This window comes from Anolis sagrei, chromosome 2 (assembly GCF_037176765.1).
Source record: "Anolis sagrei isolate rAnoSag1 chromosome 2, rAnoSag1.mat, whole genome shotgun sequence".
Classification (NCBI taxonomy): Eukaryota; Metazoa; Chordata; class Lepidosauria; order Squamata; family Dactyloidae; genus Anolis; species Anolis sagrei.
The window spans coordinates 90,527,136-90,533,135 of NC_090022.1; the positions used below are offsets into that span (position 1 = coordinate 90,527,136).

General features: G+C 36.1%; 1 protein-coding gene across 1 annotated transcript in view; it reads right to left on the reverse strand.

Moving 5' to 3' along the window:
• The window catches only part of SLC25A48 (solute carrier family 25 member 48), a 53,908-nt gene extending 53,238 nt beyond the window's left edge, over window positions 1-670 (reverse strand). The window contains exon 1 of the mRNA XM_067463689.1: window positions 633-670. The gene's annotated coding sequence lies outside the window, so the exon portion shown is untranslated. The remainder of the gene's footprint in view (window positions 1-632) is intronic.
• Window positions 671-6,000: the final 5,330 nt, after the last annotated feature.

Below are 6,000 nucleotides of genomic sequence, written 5' to 3' on the forward strand. Positions count from 1 at the left end.
TCGTGCTTTAAGAAAGTTCTGGACGACGGACTTCCGGGTGGACAGCATGGTGGCAGGACGGGCACTCTGAGGGCTCTCGAGTGTCATTGCCTTCGCGACCGGGTAGAGCCTCCATAGGCTCCCTCCGCCAGGTGGGAAAGACCTGGCGGACTGCTAAACCCACAGGGCACCATCCGACGGTCTAGGAGACCCCCTCCCCTCAAGGGCGAGGGTCCACAGACCCGGGAATATTGGTGTCCGCAGGGCAAGCGGGTCGCTGAAGAGACAAGCACCGGCAATACAGCCGGCTAACTGCCGACCCATCCACTTTCAAATGGAAAAGAAATTTACAGTGCAAAAGTAAGTACTCTGGAAATAAGAATCTCTATTTGAAGATCACCTAGCTTCCTGGGAACTGTGAAAGGAAAGAAATATCTGCCCCAATAGGGGAGAAGAAATTAATAACTTAAGAGATTGGGAAAAGACCCTGAACTGAACAAAATAATCTCTCCGGAGAAAAAAGGAGAAAGAAAGGAATAGAAATATACCAAGTAAGAAGCAAAATAAAATAGCAGATTTGTTAAAAAGACTTGTACTAAATAAGGGGGGAGAAAGACAAGAAAGACAAGGCGCCATTTCGGAAAAGTACTGACCTTGATCGAAGATTTGTTGTGTCTACACTCCCCTCCTTCTCAAAACAAACTCACAATAGATTACATGTGGCTAGAGAGTCGCCAAACAAAATGGTGACAGGAAACAGGAAGCAGTAACAGAAGAGGCTTGATCATAGAGAACAGAACAGGAAGCAGGAAATAAGAAGATAGAGGGACCAAACCAGAGAGCTGATGCCTAGACAGTACTCAACTTGGAAAATAAAGAAATATAACAAAAATTAAAATAACAATCAATTGCAGAAATAAAAAATAAACAAAGCCACATCAATAATCACTATAAATAAAGATAGAATCGAGAAGATAGACGGAGGCAACAACCTAACGCGGAGAAGAAAGACGAAGGCAGTGAGAGACGGAGGGAGACGGTGGGAGGCAGCGAGATCGGCGGAGAAGAAGGACAGTGACAACGGGAGACGGAGAAGAAGGACGGTGACAGCGGGAGATGGAGAAGAAGGACGGCGACAGCGGGAGACGGAGAAGAAGGACGGTGACAGCGGGAGACGAAGAGAGACAGCAAGATCGGCGGAGTGGACGGAGTGGAGCGGACGACGAGGACGGCGAGGGACGAGGGACGAGGAGAGACGGGGAACAGGAAGGAGCTCAAAATTAGACAACGAAGCGGAGAAAATAACAGGATAAGCAGATAGCTAATAATTGAAGCAGAAGATTGGCACATCAGAAGAAGAAAAAGAAGGAAAGGAGGGGAAAAGTGAAAATAGAGCAAACAAACGGACATATAGACCTCAATTAGACTCTGGGGCATATTTAATGAATGGAGTATTTGATAAATTTGATGAATTGAAAAATCGATGTCCACACCCAACCATTAATTAAGAATCTGATTAGGAAGATCAGAAGAACGACAAAAATAAATTACTAGATCATATAGAAAGAAGTAAATATAAACAAGACAAATATTGATTCTACTGAAAGATTCATTTTTACTGCAACAAAATTAAAATAAATTGACCAAATACATTAGAGAATTAATGAATTAAATTGAATACCACTGCACTTCATCAAATTCAAGAGATTATATACATAAATTAAATAATATATATTAAATATATATTAAATATATATTCAATAAAAAAGTCATTAATTGAGTTCATACCATACAAAACAAAATGACGACACCAAAAGCAAAACCAGAAAAAGAAAAGGAAGAACCAAAATTACCACAAAGAAGAAACTCCCTCCCTGATAATCCAAATTTAAAAGACATATTAAAGGAAATATTAAGAATTTCTGAAAGCCAAAAAGCCGCCCAGGAAAATCAAACAAAATTTCAAGAAAAAATGCTGGAAATGAAGAACGAAATTACAACAGAATTAAGTGAGATTAAAAAAAATTATAACTCTCTTCAACAGGACATCAGTGTGGTTAAACAAGAAGAACAAAAATTAAAACAAAAACAGGATACGCTGCAGACAAAAATAGAGAGTTTGGAGGCAACTTGCAGTAAATTGGAAGCAAAGCAGGAAAGGCTAGAACAAAAGGAGACAGAATTCCAACTACGATTCAGAAACATAGATGAAGAACCAAAAGAGAATACAAGAAGTAAAATATGCAAGATACTGGCTGAATTACTCGGAGCTACGGAAGAGGAGATATCGGATGACGTCGAGAAATCCTACAGAATAACGACAAGTTATGCTAAAAAACACAAAGTAGCTCGGGATATTATAGTGCATCTTGCTAGAAGAAGCCTGAGAGAAGAAATTTTGAGAGAAAATAACAAAAAACCCCAACTCTATAATGGGAAAAAGATTCTCATCCTAAAAGAATACCCAGTAAGCACCCTGATGAAGAGAAAGAAATATATGTTTCTGGCTGAAGAATTAAAGAAAAATCAGATCCGCTTCAGATGGGAAAGAGCAGAAGGGATGATGATCACATATAAAGAAGAAAGAATCTGGGCAACATCAGAAGAAAAAGCTAAAACTTTTTACAAAAGATTGATGAGAGACCTGAAGAGAGACATGTCACCAGATGATCCGAATGACAGAGATACGAAGAGAGCAAGATTCCTGTCTCCGACTCTGACGATGACCTTGACCCCGAACCCCCCCAAGTTGGACTTGGACCGATTGGCTGAGACTAAATAAAATAAAAAATAAATGATGCAACTGAAGTGTTGGAGTCTTAATGTTAATGGATTGAACTCCCCACAAAAACGAAAAAAAAGCCTACAACCAAATAAGAAAAGGGAAATTTGATTTAGTGGCATTACAGGAAACTCATATAAATCAGAAACAAGTTTCACACCTAACCCAAAAAAATATAGGGATAGAATTCTACTCTTCTGCAAAAGAGAAGAAAAGAGGAGTTGTAACTTATGCCAACCCAAGATTAGATCCTAAATTAGCCTTCAAGGATGAGGAGGGAAGAATGGTTGGAATAAATATAAAAGAAAATGGTCAAACTATATTATTTTGCAACATATACGCACCTAATGGCCCCAAAACAAAATTCATCAAGGATTTAAGAGAAAATCTTCTCAAACAGAACTTTGATAGTCTAATTATAGCTGGCGATTTCAATGGGGTAATGGAAACGAAATTGGATAAATCTAAAAAGAAAAAGAAGAGTCAAGGGAATAAAATGAACCAGCTGCCCCAAAAATTTCTAGACCTGAAACAAGAATTTGACCTGATTGATCTCTGGAGAAAAATACATCCAAAAGAATTAGACTATACTTATTTCTCAAATCGTCATCAATCATGGTCTAGAATTGACATGATATGGGCATCAAAAACAATATCCACAAAAACAGTAAAAATTAAAATCCAACCGAGAACATTATCAGACCATTGCCCCATGGAATTAGTATTTAATGAATTAAAGAGAACTTATAGATGGAGATTAAATGACAGTCTCATAAAATCAGAAGGAGATATAAATAAAAATAAAGAAATATTAAAGGAATACTTTCAACTTAATACCTCTCAAGAAGTGCCACTACAAACAATCTGGGACGCCAGCAAGGCGGTAATGAGAGGGCATCTTATCCAACAAAATGCGCATAGACAGAGACTTAAGAGACAAAAAATGGAAAAGATAACCCAACAGATTGCCATATTAGAAGGAAGTCTAAAACAGAATCCAACGGACAAAAAAATGCAACAAGACCTAAAAATTTGGCAAACCCAAAGAGAGAAATTAGAAACAGAACAATTAGCTAAGCAACTAAAATATATGAAACAAAGAGACTTCCAACATGCAAACAAACCGGGACGCTGGCTTTCCAGGAAAATACAACAGAGAAAACAGAGACAAATAATAACTGAAATAGTAGCAGAGGGCAAGCAATATACAAATAACCAAGATATTATGAAGCAATTTCATAAATATTACCAAAAACTCTATGCTAAAGACAAAATAAAAAGAGAGGAGGTCATGTCCTATCTGGGCAAACAAAATCTATCAAAAATAACAGAGCAACAAAGATTAAATTTAAACAAAGATATAACGGAAGAAGAAATTAAAAAGGCAATAATGAGAATGGATAGTAATAAAGCACCGGGCCCGGATGGCTTCACAGCCGCTTATTACAAAGTCATGAAAGATGAATTGACCCCACACCTACGAAAATTGATGAATGGAATTATAAATAATCAAAATAAAATACCAGAATCATGGAAAGTAGCACATATCACAATGATACATAAAGAAAATCAAGACCCACGAGATGTTAAAAACTACAGACCCATTTCACTCTTAAACATCGATTACAAAATTTTTACGAGTATCCTCGCAGAAAGATTGAAGACTTTCTTAAGTGAATGGGTGAAAGAAGAACAGTCAGGCTTCCTCCCAAATAGGCAGATCAAAGACAATGTAAGAATTATACTAAACACAATTGAATATTTCGAAAAACATAATCAGGAAGAATTAGCCCTACTAAGTCTAGATGCCGAAAAAGCATTCGACAATCTGAACTGGGACTATTTCAAATTATTAATGAAAGAAATGGATTTCGGATATCAATTTATCAATGCTATAGATGCAATATACGATATACAAGAAGCCAAAATGTTAATAAATCTACAAGAGTCAAAAAGTATTACAATAAGTAAGGGAACAAGACAGGGATGTCCCCTTTCACCTCTGCTATTTATAATGGCTATAGAAACTTTATTAAATAGTATAAGGAATGATCCGGAATTAAGAGGCATCAAAATTCACAAAGAAAATTACAAAGTAAGGGCATATGCAGACGACATAATCTGTATTGTCAATAATCCAACAGAAAATATATTAAAGTGGCTAGAAAAAATTGATCAATATGGGAGGGTAGCAGGTTTAATAATAAATAAGAAAAAAACAATGCTCTTGACAAAAAATCTTCCAAAAAAGAAAAAAGAGGAACTCGCAAGCTTAACGGAATTTCAAATAGTAGAGAAGATAAAATATCTGGGTATAACATTAACAGCAAAAAACTCTCAACTAATGAAAAATAATTACGAACAAAAATGGAAAGAAATAAAAAAAGATCTGGAAAATTGGAAAAACCTAAGACTATCATTATTAGGCCGAATTTCAATAATTAAAATGAACATTCTTCCAAAAATGCTATTTCTTTTTCAATCTTTACCAATAATAAGAAATATGAGTATCTTTAGTACATGGAACAAGGACATTTCTAAATTTATATGGCAGGGGAAAAAACCAAGGATAAAAAGACTAATCCTAATAGATGAAAGAAAAAGAGGCGGCCTTGGACTACCAGATCTCAGAACATATTATGAAGCTTGTTGCCTTAGTTGGATCAAAGACTGGACTACTTTAAAAAAGAGGAAGGCGCTAACACTGGAAGGAGCAGACTTAAGACGAGGGTGGCATGCCTATTTATGGTACGACAAAATTAAGATTGAAAAAAACTTTACAAATCATTACATTAGAGCTGGTTTGATAAAAATTTGGGAAAAATATAAAAAAAGATTCTACAATAGCACACCAATATGGCTGTCACCCTTGGAAGCATTTCAAAGAAGAGAGCTTGGCTGGGAAGCATGGCCCACCTATAAAGATGTAATTAGATTTGAAAAGGGGACATTTACATTGAAAGAAGAAAAGGAAATCAAAGAAACTTTCACTACTCTATCTTGGTTGAACTATAGACAAATACTGGATTGTTATAAAACTGACGAAGAATTAAACTTTGGAAATGAGGAGGGATTTTGGGATACTATCATGAAGACGAATAATAAAATAATAACAAAAATCTACAAAAAAATACTAGAATGGACAACAGAAACGGAACACATAAAAGAATCTATGATAAAATGGGCACAAAATATAGGCCATCAAATCCGTTTGGAACAATGGGAGAAGATTTGGAACC